This window comes from Palaemon carinicauda, chromosome 40 (genome assembly GCF_036898095.1).
Source record: "Palaemon carinicauda isolate YSFRI2023 chromosome 40, ASM3689809v2, whole genome shotgun sequence".
Taxonomy (NCBI): Eukaryota; Metazoa; Arthropoda; class Malacostraca; order Decapoda; family Palaemonidae; genus Palaemon; species Palaemon carinicauda.
Window position 1 is genome coordinate 27617089 of NC_090764.1, and position 17687 is coordinate 27634775.

A 17687-nucleotide genomic window follows, 5' to 3' on the forward strand; every position below is an offset into this window, starting at 1 on the left:
TCTATAGGTTATCCTCAAAATCCACATTCAGTATTGCTTCATTTGCAAACATCATCATTTTCACACTCCATCCACTATCTTTTTCCTATATCATACACGTTTGTAAATTAATTTATCCTTCCTCGAACATCTGTATTGCCCCATATATAAATATATTAAAAAGATATAGCTTTTTATTCTCATTCGATTATTTTAGTGTTTTAAGATGGTGATATCTTTTATATCCCCTAAGTATGAAAACTTTCACTTTTTACTTTCAAGAGACTACCATTTTGTAGACAAATTGTAGTTACCAACCTTTTGTGTAACTATTAATGCCTTTTCAATGCTGTGTTAGCCTACGATGTTATTGATAGATTGTTTGACTTAGAGTTTTCTGGCTTCCTGATACTATGTTATTGTTCTCTAGTCTTGGGTAGTGCCATAGCCTATGTAGCATGGCCTTCCACTGTTTTGGGGTAGGAGTTCTCCTGCTTGAGGTACGCTTGGGCACACTATTCTATCTAATTTCTCTTCCTCCTGTTTTGCTTAAGTTTTTGTAGCTTATTTAGGATATATTTATTTTAATGTTATTTTTCTTAAAATTATCTATTTTTCCTTGTTTCCTTTCCTCACTGAGCTATTTTCCCTGTTGGAGCCCCTGGGCTTATAGCATCCTGCTTTTCCAACTAGGGTTGTAGCTTAGCAAATAATGATAATAATAATAATTTTGAAACATTTCCCTCGAATTCATATAGGGCACGTTAGGTTACTGTTGGTTCTTTCCCAATCACATATGGATCTCGTTATTTTGTTTATTCAAATATTTTTTTCCATAATTTTTCTGTTGAGTTGAATGTTACAGGTTTTATCATCTCGGAGTATTACAACTCTCCCGTGGTCACTACACTCGATACTTCCTTAGAAATCAAGAATTACTTCCATTTTCCTGCTTCGCGACTCTTTCTGCACTTTTATCTCAAAGCTTTGAATTCCCTCTCTCCTTTCAGCGTTTCTTGATCCCTAAAACTTTCTCAATTCCTGAGGAGGACTTATTGCGTCCTTTGGACCTCGGCCCCACTTTTTTTTTTTTTTTTTTTTTTTTTTTTTTTTTTTTACTCATCCCTTATATTTTCTTCGTTGCGAATGTAATTTTTAATGTCAGACATGGTGACTTTGATATAATTTATGAGCAGCACAAGAAGGAAACTTCTGTTTTTATTTATTGCCGAAAGTTAATAATGGTTTATTACTTTGAGGTATGTAGTAAACACATGTAGTCAAAATAATTGAACTGAAAAGGAACACGATAATGGTAATAATAGAGTATGAAAAGTTATTTACACGGAATAAATCCTCTTGCCCTATCGCTCACTAACCTTTTTTTTTTTTTTTTTTTTTTTTTTTTTTTTTTTTTTTGAAATGTCAATCAAAACAGAAAACTCATGATTTTATTACCCAGTGCTCACCGAACCTTGATATCCGTAACCTGATAGTCCTACTGTGAAAACATATTTATGAATAAATGCGAATTTTCTATTGTAATGTTCTCAAAAGGCGTATTTTCAAATTATTTTCAACTCATTCAAGCATAATTTTGTTTCGAGTTGAAACCTTGTCAAGAAACCATTGTATTTATATTGAAGGAAAGTAGTAAGATTTGTACGTTGCTCATCAGTGTCCTTATTCAGCGTTAACTGTTTTCATTAGAAATACAATATTTATGATAATGATCATGAGATAGAATGTTTACCAACTTTAAGTAATAATGGAATTTATAGTTTATTTATACAATTATAAAAAAAAACTAATTTTAATAGGAAATTCCTCGTAAAAATATGCTGTTATCAGCCGTATTTCAGTAAAATGCAGGCGACCTACTGTTATTATCTTTAACAGGTTGGTGACCATAATATCACTTCTTAAGGTCAATATATCGGTGTTTAAAACAGAAAATGGCTGGCAATATTTATTCCAGGACTTTTACCGTTTTTACTGCAAATTTTGAACAGTGTAGATTTTGTCAATATGCGTAATTCTATAATTTTAATCTATCAAAATTAACGTATCATTAAGAAGATTAATATATTTGAATTAAATTACCTAAAGCTTACGATATCTTGAATCCTTTTTCTCTGATATGTAGAATTCCACATCCTTGAACGACATAACTTGCTGTTTTCGACATCGCAACAACAGTCTATTCCACAAGCACGAATTGAGAAATGCGGCAAATCCGTTACATGAATTTTCCTGATTTTGAAGGATCAAGACGAAAACGAGGAAAATCTCTTATACTGTGCAAAAATTGAATCGTCATTTCATCCTTTGAAATTCTTTGGGAATGAACAGGATTAGCTTTTCGTGTTTAGTTATATTGTATATATGGGCAGCTTTTGAATTTTAAAGATGGAAGATAGTTGTCGAGTAAAAGTTAATTGATGTAATAAACTGTTGTTATTCATAACCCATTATAAATTTGAATATTATATATGATAGGAGTGTATAGTGAGTCAGTTTCTGATATTCCTTTTACACTCCATTCACCGTGATTAATATATGAATCATCCATGTTTGATAAATTTCAGATTTGTACTGTGTCCTGCTTAATATTAGATTGGCTACATGAAATGTTAGCCCGTTACCAATCTTCATATCCCCATTAATGGAATGAGAGGTATTGCTTAACAAGCCTTAATAATTAATCTTCAGTGTTTGATATTTCTATAGGGTGAAACTTAGTTTGCTTGAAGTAGCCTAACTCTAATATGAATTGATACCATAGAAAAATAAAATGAAATTTAGGTAAATTATAAAAGCTCAGGCAAATTATCAAGGTATAATCATATATGTTATAGTAAAATTATAATGGCATAAGCAAAAATTAGCATCCACCGTCATCATATTGCTGTATATTGTTTATCGTTAGAGATAAGGTTATAGGAATGGTGGGCGATGTGGTAACATCCCTGACTGGTGGACGCCAGCCTGGAGTTCGAGTCCCACCCAAACTCATTAGTGTCGCTGCAGCCTCACCATCCCTGTGAGCTAAGATGGGGACTTTTGGGGGAGCCTATAGGTCTACCTGCTAAGTCATCAGCAGCCATTGCTTGGTCCTCCTTGGTCCTCGCTTGGCTGGAGAGGGGTCTTGGGGGCTGATCATATGCATATATGGTCAGCCTCTAGGGCATTGTCCTGCTCGATATGGACAATGTCACTGACCCTTGCCCCTGCCATTCATGAGTGACCTTTAAACCTACAAGCCTTTAAAACTTATATGTAAGTGTATTAAGTTTTCTAATTCTATCCGAACAATTTAATTTAATAGCAAAATAAGGAACTTGAAACCAAAGTTCATAATCTTCCCTATATGATAAAGAGCAAGTGTCTGGATGTATGTGTATATATATATATATATATATATTTATACTGTATGTATATACACATATAATTATATATATATATATATATATAAATATATATATATATATATATATATACACTGTTTATATATATGTATATATATATATGTGTGTGTGTGTATATATATATATATATATATATACATATACATATATATATACATATATATATATATATATATATATATATATATATATATATATATATTGTCTTTTCTTTCGCGCTCAGCTGCATGGACAGACATATGACTACGATTGAGAATGAATATAGTTAAGAAAGGGGGAGGAGGTGGGAAGGCTTAAATTTTTTGTGCGTGAGTGTATATAGATTTCTATCTAAATATTTAGCCATCATTTATGACGGGTTGCGTACACCAGTATATTTATTAATTTATTTAGTAAATAGAGTATTTTTATTTTACACCCATTTCATGTGATTTATAACAATAAATAATTTTAATTCGATTTCCGTAAACAACAGTACAGTAAAGGGAGCGCTATTGTAGTGATGAATCCCAAACAATGAAATAGAACCATTGTCCTTTTTCCAGTTCTATAAAGTGCTAAGTGTGTGTTGAGAGCTCAATAGTGAAAATTCAATTACAGATTTACATCTATTGCTTTATATTTTATGAAATCGTGAATTGATGAATTTATTATACAATAGTGCCATTTTGGTTGCAGGAGAATGCACACACAGGAAACTGAAAAAAAAAATGTATGTTATATTTACTTATTTGTATGCAACTCGCCAACTTGGGCGGCATATAGTTTATTGTTTGAAGATATATTCTCCTAAAGGGAGTACAGTATATATGCTAGATATATTCGTATTTTTATCTCCATTAACAGAGGCAAAGAGGATCTTTGTCGTAAACGTCACCATACAGCATTGTGTGAAATACTGTCTGCCATTCTAGCCGTCAGCTGTAAAAAAGAATAGGGCTGATAATTTGCTTTGTATTCCAAAAATCTATTAATGTAGGTTCGTTGTCTGTAGCTTATGATTTAGTTGACAAATTCCTTTAAACATAAAGTTTTGTATAGATTTATATCAATGTATTCCATTGTCGGTAAACTAATCTTCTACATAGGTAGGGGTTATAATTCGTGAAGCCCTCAGATACTTAGAGGAAAATATACAGTAGATGATATTTATTCTTAGAATCAAGTGAATAAAATGTATATATAAACTGGTAAGAAGCATTCTGAGTACTAAACCAAGTTTTCTGGTTTGCCCAACACTCAAATCGTCCTAGAAAATTACGTCTATTTTCTGCTTTCTCTTCAAGACTGTCTCGAAAATTTCTTCTTTGTTACTTAAAATCTCATACAATTTCCAAGCTATTACTTTTAACACGTATCAGAAATGAGTAAAAGAACATCTATATGGGAATTTAGTACCGTACCTTTGAAGAAAAAAATTCATGGAAACCAAATTTTTTTTCTTCGGTAATCAAGGTGTAAATAGCATCATGCGCTATGTATCTTCTTGTCGGTAAAACCCTTATACTGATCGCCGTCTATTCCCCACTCTGACAGAAATTGCGTAGTTCGAAATTCTACCTGACAGAAAAATTAAACCACCTAATACGCGGAGGAGATTGGAATCAAAATTGACAGAACTTAGCAGCGAATTTAACAGGAAAACCAATACTGGTTAATATAAAACCTGCATTTGGATATGGCCGATCGTTTTCAGAAAATAGAAAGGCTAAAAGTGTTGGCAATACTTCTGCCTTTGCTAGACTGAAAAAAAAGATAATTAATATGATTCTGCAATTTTCCAAAATATTTTAAGCCAGGCTTAAAATCCTTTAAAAGGAAGGAGATACATGTCCCGTAGATCGAAAAACTTATTTTAATAGATATTGAATTTATATATCTACTGTATATGTATATGATGTTTCCAGGCATATAATGAAGTTTGAATCATTAAAACACTATTGCTTCATGTACATACCTCTATTTACCGATTAAAATGGTTTAACGAAAATTAACAAACGCGGTAATCCAATAAAACCAGTCATTAGTGTAAACGGATCTATTAATTATAAACTATTCAACTACCGCGTAACCTTCTCCCATTTGGGCTTCATTTGATTTTATATATGTGTATATATATATATATATGTATATATATATATATATATATATATATATATATATATATATATATATATAATTGGGAAAGGATTTGTGTATTGTCATTTTCGTGAAAGTTTTATTGGTCAGAGCCACCCTTACTAGGTTGTTTGCTGTGAGCGATCAGTCTAAAGTCTCCCACCATCACCAATCTGGTATGGTAAGCGTGGTGATGAACTAAGAACATGTCTGAGGCCTTTGTCCTTTAACTTTTTCCTGACGTCCTGTTAATGATATAAACTTTTTGATATATTCTGCATTTGTATAATCAAGAGTTGATTGTCACCAAATATATGACACGATAATTTGAAAGCTAAGAATATTTTTATTTGCTTGATATTTCCGACAATGGAAATACATGTTTAGAGGTTATGGTTTCATTCAAGTTAGATACTACTAACTTATCAGCTGTGTATTTCATTGTTAATGACAGACGTATGTGCAGCTATGTTAAAAGAATTCTTTATTCTGACCAGTTACTAAGGGCTACAAAAAGTTTTACCCTCATTGGCTTAACACTAAGATTATAAAAGAATAATTAGAAAATGTATTAGGCCCATTTTGTTTTTATACTTTTCAAAAGATAATAACGGTAATAATTCTCTGAAGAGGAAATTGTTATAAAGATAAAGTACGATGTAACAGTTTGTATGATATATTGAATAATGTCTTTATTTACGAACATACATGAACATATTGCAACTATATCAGTGAATATATCTCTAAGCGTATATTACCTTAAGAGAGGAAACAAATTCCATGCCAGTTTTCATATTTATTCATGCACATTCAAATAAAATATCTCGTTTGAAAAGCTTTTTTGTATGTACTTTCTGCACAGGTTTGAATGTTGTACTTATAAACGTTGAATAATCATGCGAGACATTTATTTCAAGATATGATGACAATAGGATAAGTCAGAGTAATCTTTAATTCTTATTGCTCTGAATTTTATTTTTTAAGATTTTTCGGTTCCCAGAGAGAGAGAGAGAGAGAGAGAGAGAGAGAGAGAGAGAGAGAGAGAGAGAGACTATAGTGATTGCGTACTATTACTGCTATTGGAACTGGAACTAAAAATATTTTTGAGTGTTAAAAATTCTGCGATATCATATTCCAGAAATGAATACCATTGAGCTCTCTCTCTCTCTCTCTCTCTCTCTCTCTCTCTCTCTCTCTCTCTCTCTCTCTCTCTCTCTCTCTCTCTCTCATTTTCTTTTAAGGAAATTAACGTTGAATGGGATTTTGAGAAGTAGTTATTTGATTTGAGCAAAGATATTTTTTCCTTAAATTATTAATGCGTAAATTGTTGATGATTATGCAAGTGACGTTATCGTCAATATCTTATATTAAAATTAAACTAAATTGATATAAAAAGGGCCATTGGTGTTTGTGACAATGTAAAGTAATTTGCTTTTTATAAGAAAAGCCAATTTGGGTTTACTCCTGCATATGCTTTTCAATATGCAGGCTTAGTAACCAAAGTATGTTTAATAATGCAACTTTTCATTTCTGTGAGAGCTTTTAGAATTGCATTTTTTCTTATATATTTAGTTTCGCAAGAGAACTAAACATTACCACGAGAGCCTGGCCGTGTTTTAGTCGGATGTGCTCAAAAAGTGTTTGGCTTAAACGTTTATAGACTATTTTTAGTTCATCTAAATGGAACAAGAAGGCTAAAGTCTTACATCGTTCCCATTTAGATTATATTGCAAAGATTTCGCCGACAATTTTGCCATACTGTTGATGGTGGATTTAGGATTCAAATGAGATATCACAGTCTTCGTCTGTCGTATTCAAAATACTTTTAGTTTATTTTACATAATATAGATACAGAGACCAGTGGAACATATAGCTGAAAATTCGTTTCTAAACATGGACCAAGGAACACAAGAATCTGGAAAAAATGAGGAAAGATGAGTCTGAGCAACGAATGTTATGATGGATGTACATGTTGAGATAAGAAAGTTCATGAAAGACTTGAGAAAAAGAATTAGGAAAAGAATTCCAAAGTTTGCCATTGGAAGGAAAGACTCCACAATCAGTGCCTCAGATGAATGGCGATTTCTTGAAGTAAATACAGTAACGATTATGCTGATCGGGATAATGAGACCTCTTGCAAGGAGAAGGAGAAGGAATTTTCCCCGTATAGGTAAACAAGACATTAACTAAAAAGATAAACCTGGGGAGCTTCCCTGTGTCTCATTAGATTAGAGATTCAAGGGGAGGAGTAAGAGTTGGATTATCTATCAACAAACTTCATCAAATCCAGTCGTTTCTAGGAGGAGATAAGAAATAATGAAACCAAAATATTATAGCAAACATCAAAGTAAGGACATACTATTATTATTATTATTACTATTATTATTATTATTATTAATACAAGCTATGCTATAACCATAGTTAAAAAACACAATGCTATAAGCCCAGGGGCTCCAACATGGAAAAATAGCCCAGTGTGGACAGGAAACAAGGCAATAAACTACGAGAGAAGAATAAACAATCGAAATTAAATATTTCAAGAATAGTAACAACAATAAAATAGACCTTTTACATATAAACAATAAAAATTTAAAAATACTAGAGGAAGAGAAATAATATAGAACAGCATGCCAGAGTATATCCCATAGGAAGAGGCTATGGCACTACCCAAGACTAGAGAACAATGGTTTGATTTTGGAGTGTCCTTCTAGAATAGCTGCATACCATTGTCTTCTACCCCTAGCAAGAGGAAAATAGCCACTGAACAATTACAGTGCAGTAGTTAACCCCTTGAGCGAAGAAAAATTGTTTGGTAATCTCATTGTTGTCAGGTTTATGAGGACAGAGGAGAATGTGGTAAGAATAAGCCAGACTATTGGGTGTATGTGTAGGCAACGACAAAATGAGCCGTAACCAGAGAAAAGTATACAATGTAGTACTGTCTGGCCAGTCAAAGGAGCCAATAAATCTCTAGATGTATTATCTCAACTTGTGGCTACTGCCATAGCCAACCTTTTTTCTATAGTTGTTAAGAAAAGAATCAACAGCAGCAAAATAAATGTCTTTAATTTCTTCAGTAAATTTAACAATTTTAACTAGTTGGTCCTCTATAGATGAAGTTTAAATATACCTGGATGTTAAAATTTTAATAAAGTTAAATTATTTATTAAATTGTATCAAAATATTGAAAGTAATTGAGACGAAGATAGTAGAAAGTGGTCTTGGAGATATTGAAACTCATGTTGTTATAGGACTACCATTTAGATATGTTTTGATGATCAAAATTATTAGAAGAGGGTAGGGGAACTAGAATCAGTGTAATCAGGAAAAGCGATGTGAAAGATTGAAGAAAAACAGAATGTTCTGCTATCAAGAGGCAAAAAGGGCATTAATGTTTAAACATAACTTGAAATTTTCAATGGATGGAATCCAGAAAGTAAATACATATTATCTATAGTATAACAAGACTTCTTTCTCTTTAACAATAAAAAAGTGTTTTATCATTTTTTCTCGGAATAGAGTATCTTTATGACAGGTATTATTCATATAATTAAGGATATATTGAACAATGATTGAAAGCCAATTACCATCCTGTTAGTATTGTAGAAATCGTTGCAACACTGGATAAAAGAACTTGAATCCTTAACCGTTTATAAAAGTAGTGGTACTTTTAATTTGTACATATGGAAAAGCAGTGTGAAACTATTACGCCTTATTATATTATCTTCTCAATTCCCAACCCTTACGAAACAAAATAATTTAATTCCTTTATATTATTTGAAACTTAGCCTTGCCACCAAAAATCTAACTGCTTACAACAAATCATGGTATTAAAAGCAATTTTCGAAAATTCTTAGGTATTACATTTGCTGACCGAAATGCTTTCGTTTATAGCGCTCTTTCGGATCTAAACTTTTAGATAAGCTATATTTATTTTAACTTTTTTATTAAAATGTACTATAAAAGTGTGGGAATTATGTCGCAGATTATATACAGTATAGCGTTTATTTTTCATTGAGTTTAATGTTTGAGACACATTTTTTCCTTTTTTTAATTCTGTTTTTATAATATTAAAATTCAATGCGTTCCCTATATTTTACTTTTCTATTTTTTAGGGAAAAATAGAGTAGTCTAACACTTGCTTCTAGAAACCTCAAAAAGAATTTTTTTCCTTGTGTGAAATTAGTCCACGGCGTCCTTCCCCTTTAAGAGCGTGTGAAAAGGACCACCTGGTATTTAAGCATGGAAATTTTATATCTTGTAGTGTAATGTAGCACATCTTCAAAGTTCACTCGGTCTGTTTCTCACCTACACGTGTTCTTAATTGAGAAATGTTATTAATTTCACATCCTTTTTGGAATTCTAAAAGGCTCTTTTATATTCTAGGAAACATTTCAGGCTAAAGCTTCTCTCCACCCAATAGTCCCTTCCTTTATTTCTGTGAGGGAGAAAATACTGTATTTTGGGTTTGGTTAGTTTAATTTATATATATATATATATATATATATATATATATATATATATATATATATATATATATATATATATATTATGTTTAGGACTTTATATAACATTTCAACAAACACTAACATTGTGCTTAGGGAGAAGTTGTTAAGTTTGACACGGATAAGAATTTTAATTTTGTAGAGAAAGTACCCTGAAGGAGAATGGTGTTAGTGAAGATTGTCGTAGGTTTGTGGTCTCTATTAACACTTTTGATTCCATACCGCTTTGAAAGATAGTTACAATCTGTTATATGAATAGATTTTAAAACTGTTTTAAGCAAAGTTAAAAGTTATTTAACAGCGAAGTCACAGATACACTAGGGAATATTGGACCTTGTAGATAATGACAAACCAATAAAGAGACAGCTTGGGTTGGTAAAAAAAAAATATCGTGGGTCGTTCAGACCGATTGACTCCTGTTCCTGTGTAACGAAAGTTAATCAAAGTTGAGAATCAGGTGATAAGTCTAAATATTAATAGAGAAGAAATAATATCTTCGCGTTAGAAACAAATGGCTCTAGTATATAAACTCTGAAGTAAAATTTTTTTTTTAAACTTTATAGAATTCAAAAACTAGGTTGCAGTGTTTGAATTAACAAAATACGTCTTGCTACCAATCTCTCTCTCTCTCTCTCTCTCTCTCTCTCTCTCTCTCTCATCGTAATGATGGATTCCTTCAATTGCTGAGTTTTGTCAGCAATACTAGGTTTATTATGGGTACATTAAGAGTAGTGTTTTAATATCACAATTTTTCGAGAAATGTTCCAATGTTTTGGGAAGTAGTGGATTGTTCTATTGTCTTTAGTGTCTTGTAAATTATTTAGCCCCATTAACATTTGTGTTTTATCTACGTATTATAGCTACAAGCATTTAGAAGTATAGCTTGATGGAAATGGACAATTTTTATGAAAATTCATAGGAAAACTACAAAATGTAAGGAAAAGGAAAGCGAAATACATTTGCTGGATAGTGTGGAGAATAGAAATTGTCATATCAGCTTATCTTTTGTTTGAAGATAACATTTTTCAGTACTGTATTTCTCAGATGGCCGACAAACATTTAGAACGTTAACCAATTTGGGAAACTGACAAGACGTAATAAAAGTTTTTTTTTTTTTTTTTTTTTTTATATATATATAAACCTCCCTTTGCAGATACAAATTATAATTTAAGCGAGAATGATACTACTTATAAGACAATTAACCATTTTTGGTGACTAATTCCATAAAAATTATTCCCGTTCAATGATGGAATCCCGCGAACTATAGAATGATGCTTATGTAAACAAAAAATTATATATAACCTATGCAAATATTTAGTTCTGACTTTTCAAATTTCTATTTAGATGTCATCCACAACGAGTTAAATTACTGTCCTGTTACAATTATGGAGTTTAATTGAAGTATCACAATAAAATAGCATCAACACTCATACAATTTCTTTATCTGTTTGCTGTCCCTTTTTATTTTTTGACTCAACAGCTTCATCAAAACATTAAAGCAAAATAAGTTTTAATGTCTTATATGGAAAATTGAATGATATGTGATATGTGTAAGATACCAGTGAGAGCTAAGATCATACAATGAATAGGAAATTTGGAAAAATATGAATATGAAAATGGAAAGCCACTCAAACTGTATAAATCATGCTTAAGTATATTCATCTTATCCTAGTGCATTCTCAAAGTAACTTATGGTTAATTAGGGATTAGTATCTTTGTCGAGGTCCTCTCACGGGACACATTCCTGGGATATATTGAGTATTTGATTTTCCCGATATTATTATTTCTACCTTGTCGATTGGCTATTACATCTTCAAGAAAAAAGAACTTTCTTTACTCCGAGGAATAAGAATATTATCTCAGAATTTTTACTCATCTTTTTATAAAAGGGGTGGGGTGTGTTTCATTGAGAGCAAGGGGTATTAGGGGTCCACGCTGTAGCCTCTGCCAAATAGTTGTTTAATTGTAGAATGCAAATGGATTTAATTAGTAGTAATTAAGGTTGTTTCGACTGCTAAGGTGAATTTTCATCCGTGCTTCACCCTGGCACTGTTCTAGTCCTCCTTGCCGAGAAAATAAACTTGAAAACCATGGAGCAAATTAGGTTAATTTGAATCGAAGATCCCACAAGTGAAACTAATGTCATTATGTGATAGCCCGTGATATCAGATTCCAATTAATGTTCTTGCTGGTAAGGAAACTTGGATTCTAAAGCAAATCTGGATAATTGAATAGCTTCAAATGGGATTAATTCTGAATCAAATATTTTTTGTTTTAGTTTTTTTGTAAATTGCTAATTGAGATTATCATTGTAGTTATGTATATTAGTATTTAATGGACATATAATATGATTAGACGTAGCGTAGCGAGACCTTCTATTCGAGTTTGAAGCTCCCACTAATTGAAATTTTCCCCCAGGGAGACAAGTGCCTCCCTGTTTAGACCCAGTACACTAAGGAAACTAGGAAACACAATAATGGCTTGTATCTGGTAATATGACATAGATTATATGTACATTATTCAGCGTTACCTCGAATCCAAAGTGGAAAAAAAAAACTTGGAACTCCTTCAACGAATTCCTTGCTATTAAGCTTATAACTGCAACTTGGTAGTCAAAATTCCTGCCAGCAGATCTTCCATTCGTGTTTGGTGTATTATTGCCTCATAACCGGTGGTTTTCATGAGCAGTTTCATAACATAACGATTGTCGTTAAGACCAGGTAACGTCGCTTAATGTATCCATTCACGTTACATTTAAGAGAGAAAAATATTAACAACATTATTATGAAATATGCAAGGGGGATCAAAATTGCTGCCAAGCACTGCAAGACTCAACATTCATTAAGCGCCACTTCATCAGTTATTTTAAGGTTATCGTATTTAAGAAGGTTTTTTATGAGATTATGTTAAAATTGTTTACTAGTTATCATTCGTTAATGTGTTAACCACTTTAACTGCCATAGCATACAAAATTATTAAGGTGATTTTGAACGCATATGCCCTTTATTCAGCCTGTCATCAAAATTCACTAAAACATCGCATGGCAAATGATTTATTCGCAATCTGATCATAAGTGATGTATCACTCATTCCTTAGAGAGAGAGAGAGAGAGAGAGAGAGAGAGAGAGAGAGAGAGAGAGAGAGAGAGAGATCTTCGTAAATTAACCTTAATTATATGCAAGTGATTAATCAACACTTGACAGTAGAGTATGAATTATTGAGGAATGAATGTATAGGAAAGTGCATTGTTCTTATAACACCTACTTTTTTATTAAGTAAGGTTACTATTTCATCTCTTCAGCTCCCTGCATTTAAGTACTTGTTTCATCAAATAAGTAGTTCTGGATTGGCACTGATTTCGTAAAGTAACAAATTTTTATATTGTTGTTCAGGGTATTATGTTGTTGTTTTCAGGGTATTATGTTGTCGGTGCTTGGAATATTAAGTATATTTTGCATATTTCATCATAATTTTAAGTAAATGGGTACATTTTATGTTGTTTGAAACACGGAGAGCTCTCTTTACGAATTTAAAAAGATAAAAATACTGAAAAGGGTGGAAGTACAGTCACTAAAGAAAATACCGTGCTTTCCCCCAAAAAAGAAGAAATGGTCTTATAAAAATTATGGTTCGTATAACGTGTTCTAGTACCTTTAACAAAGAGTAGAATCTCAAACAAAAGAAGAATGAAATACTACACTTGGAAGTTTTCTTCTTTGTAGACAATACCATTGAAGCCTGATGAATAGCCTATTCCAATTGTATCTTAGCTCATCCGGTATTTTATATCTACCATCAACAACAATATTTGTAAAATTATGTTGCTGCAGTACGTTTAGAGTTAGAATTTTATTTTAGAATTATCTGACTTTCAGATAATCTGGATAACAATATTTTTTTCTTGAATAAGTAGAATGGGATACTGTTGTTTTGATTAAAAGAATGATAAAGACGTTCAGTCATCAACACAGGCTTTCTCGTATATACCAACACAGATTTGTACCATACAGTACAACCACCTACCATAGTAAAGAGAAAGAGAACAGACAGTGCTGTGATCACTAATGAAGATCGACGGGGCAAAGTTCGTATTGATGTTCTGCGAGTTGGCTTCCACGTTCTGTTTACTCTTATCCTGCTCGTGTACAGCACACAATCGATCATTCTGTCTCTTACCCTTTCTTCAGACATATCTGCATTAATGCAACGCTTTTCCATCCTCGGTAAAAACCTTTGCATTACTATGATTCTGTGCCAACATCTAACTTTAACTGTATTTAAATGTATTTGAAGATACGTTATTTTTTTTTTCCTCAAAACATAGTATAATATAATTGCTTTTAATCAAAGAATTGCAACAATCCAATTATCGTTAAAGTATTGATCAGTTAACGAAAATATTAAGAATTACATCATTGGTGAAATTTGGCCAATATACAATTTATGGTCGCAGGAAAAGAACTCATACCTAAAACTTTATTAGGAATGTAGTAAAATGAAATAAAGTAGCTTAATGTTGTTTTTAGATTGCAAGCGTATGTAAGGCAATTTAATGAATTGCTCATGAATCGTGAGCCAAGGAAATATGATTTGTTTTCAATTCTATGCATATGGAAAATAGGTTTTTTTTTTTTTTTTTTTTTTTTTTTTTTTCGGCCACTTATCCTCCTTCTCCTCTTTCTCCTGCTGCTTTTGCTGCCTCTTTTTTATTTTTTATTTTTGAGATGCTGCTGCTGCTGCTTCAGCCACTTCTCCCCTTTTTCCTGCTACTTTTGCTGCCTCTTTATTATATATATATATATATATATATATATATATATATATATATATATATATATATATATTTTTTTTTTTTTTTTTCTGCTGCTGCTGCCTCAGCCACTTATCCTCCTCCCCCTCTTTCTCCTGCTGCTTTTGCTGCCTCTTTTTTTGGGATTTTTTTGTTTATATATATATTTTTTTTTTTTTTTTGCTGCTGCTTCAGCCACTTCTCCTCTCTTTCCTGCTGCTCTTGCTGGCTTTTTTTATTTTTTTATTTTTTTTATTTTATTTTTATTTTTTTTTTTTTTTTGCTGCAGCTGCTGCTGCTGCTTCAGCCACTTCTCCTCCTTCTCCTCTTTCTCGTGCTGCATTTACTGCCTCTTTTTTTTTTTTTTTTTTTTTTTTCAGATTTTTTTCTATTTCAATTTTTATTTTTATTTTGCTGCTGCTGCTGCTGCCTCAGCCACTTCTCCTCCTTCTCTTTCTTCTGCTGCTCTTGCTGCCTCTTCTTTTTGGAATATTTTTGTTTTTGATTATATATATATATATATATATATATATATATATATATATATATATATATATATATATATACATATATATATATATATTTTTCCTATTTTGCTGCTGCTGCTTCAGCCACTTCTCCTCCTTCTCTTTTTCCTGCTGCTTTTGCTGCCTCTTTTTTTGGTTTTCTTTGATTTGATTTTTTTTTTTTGCTGCTGCAGTTGCTGCTGCCTCAGCCACTTATCGTCCTTCACCTCTTTCTCCTGCTGCTTTTGCTGCCTTTTTTCTTTTTGCTGCTGCTACTTCAGCTACTTTTCCTCCTTCTCCTCTTTTTCCTCCTGCTTTTGCTGCCTCTTTTTTTTTTTGCTGCAGCTACTGCTGCTCCAGCCACTTCTCCTCTTTCTCATGCTGCTTTTGCTTCCTCTTTTTTTTTTGGTTCTTTTTGTTTTGATATTTTTCTTAAATTTTTTTTTTTATTTTTTTTTTTTTAATTTTAGCTGCTGCTGCTACTGCTCCAGCCACTTCTTCTCCTCTTTTTCCTGCTGCTTTCGCTGCCTCTTTTTTTTTTTTTTTTTATTTGCTTTTATTTTTTTTTCTAGCTGCTGCTGCTCCAGCCACTTCTCCTTCTCCTCTTTTTCCTGCTGCTTTTGCTGCCTCTTTTTTTTGGATTTTTTTGTTTTTATATTTTTTTGGTTTTATATTTTTTTTCTTTTATGCTACTGCTGCTTCAGCCACTTCTCCTCTTCCTCCTCTTTTTCCTGCTGCTTTTGCTACCTCTTTTTGTTTTGGATTTTCTTGTTTTTATATTTCTTTTTATTTTTTTCTTAATTTTTGCTGCTGCTGCCTCAGCCACTTATCCTCCTCCTCCTTTTTTTCCTGCTGCTGTTGCTGCCCCCCATCCTTTTTTATTTATTCATTTATTTTCTTTTTGCTGCTGCTGCTGATGCTTCAGCCACTTCTCCTTCTCATCTTTTTCCTGCTGCTTTTGCTGCCTCTTTTGTTTAATTTTTTTTATGAATTTTTTTTTTTCATTTTGCTGCAGCAGCTGCTGCTTCAGCCACTTATCCTCTTTCTCCTGCTGCTTTTGCTGCCTCTTTCTTTTGGATTTTTTTGTTTTTATAATTTTTTTCCCTTGCTGCTGCTGCTTCGGCCTCAGCCACTTATCCTCCTTCTCCTCTTTTCTCCTGCTGCCTCTTTTTTTTTGGATTTTTTTGGGGGGGCTGCTGTTGCTTCAGCCACTTCCCTTCCTCTTTTTCCTGCTGCATTTACTGCCTCATTTTTTTTTCGCTGCTGCTGCCTCAGTCACTTCTCCTCTTTTTCCTGCTCATTTTGCTACTTCTTTTCTTTTGTATTTTTCTGTTTCTATATTTTTTTTTTTTGCTGCTGCTGCTGGTGCCTCAGCCACTTATCCTCCTTCTCCTCTTTCTCCCGCTGCTTTTGCTGCCTCTTTTTTGGGGGGGATTTTTTTGTTTTTTATATATATATATTTTTTTTTTTGCTGCTGATGATACTGCTTCAGCCACTTCTCCTCTTTTTTCCTGCTGCTTTTGCTGCCTCTTTGTTTTTGGATCTGTTTGTTTTTATATATTTATTTTTTTTGCTGCAGTTGCTGATGTTTCAGCCACTTATTGTCCTTCTCGTCTTTCTCTTGCTGCGCTTGCTGCCTCTTTTTTTGTTTTTCATTTTTTTTTCTTTTTTTTTTAAGCTGCTGCTGCTGCTTCAGCCACTTTTCCTCCTTCTCCTCTTTTTCCTGCTGTTTTTGTTGCCTCTTTTTTTGGATTTATTTCTTTTTGTATATTTTTTTTCTTTTTTTTTCGCTGCAGCTGTTGCTGCTTCAGCCACTTCTTCTCCTGCTGCTTTTGCTGCCTCTTTTTTTTTTTTTTTTTTTTGATTTACTTGATTATATATTTTTTTTTTCTTTTTTTTTTTTGCTGCTGCTGCTGCTGCCTCAGCCACTTATCTTCCTCCTCCTCTTTCTCCTGCTGCTGCTTTTTTTTTTCCCTTGCTGCTGCTGTTTCAGCCACCTCTCCTTCTCTTCTTATTCCTGCTGCATCTGTTGCCTCTTTTTTTTATTTTTTACATATATATATCTATATTTTTTCTGCTGCTGCTGCTGCTGCCTCAGCCACTTATCCTCCTTCTCCTCTTTTTCCTGCTGCCTCTTTTTATTGGATATTTTTTTTGTATATATATTTTCTTATTTTATTTTATTTTTTTTTCTTTTTTTTTTGCTGCTGCTGCTGCCTCAGCCACTTATATTCCTTCTCCTTTTTCTCTTGCTGCTTTTGCTGAATTTTTTTCCCCTTTTCCTTTTTTTCCTCCTCTTTTTCCTGCTGCTTTTGCTGTCTCTGTTTTTTGGGATTTTCTTTTATTTTTTTTTTTTTGGCTG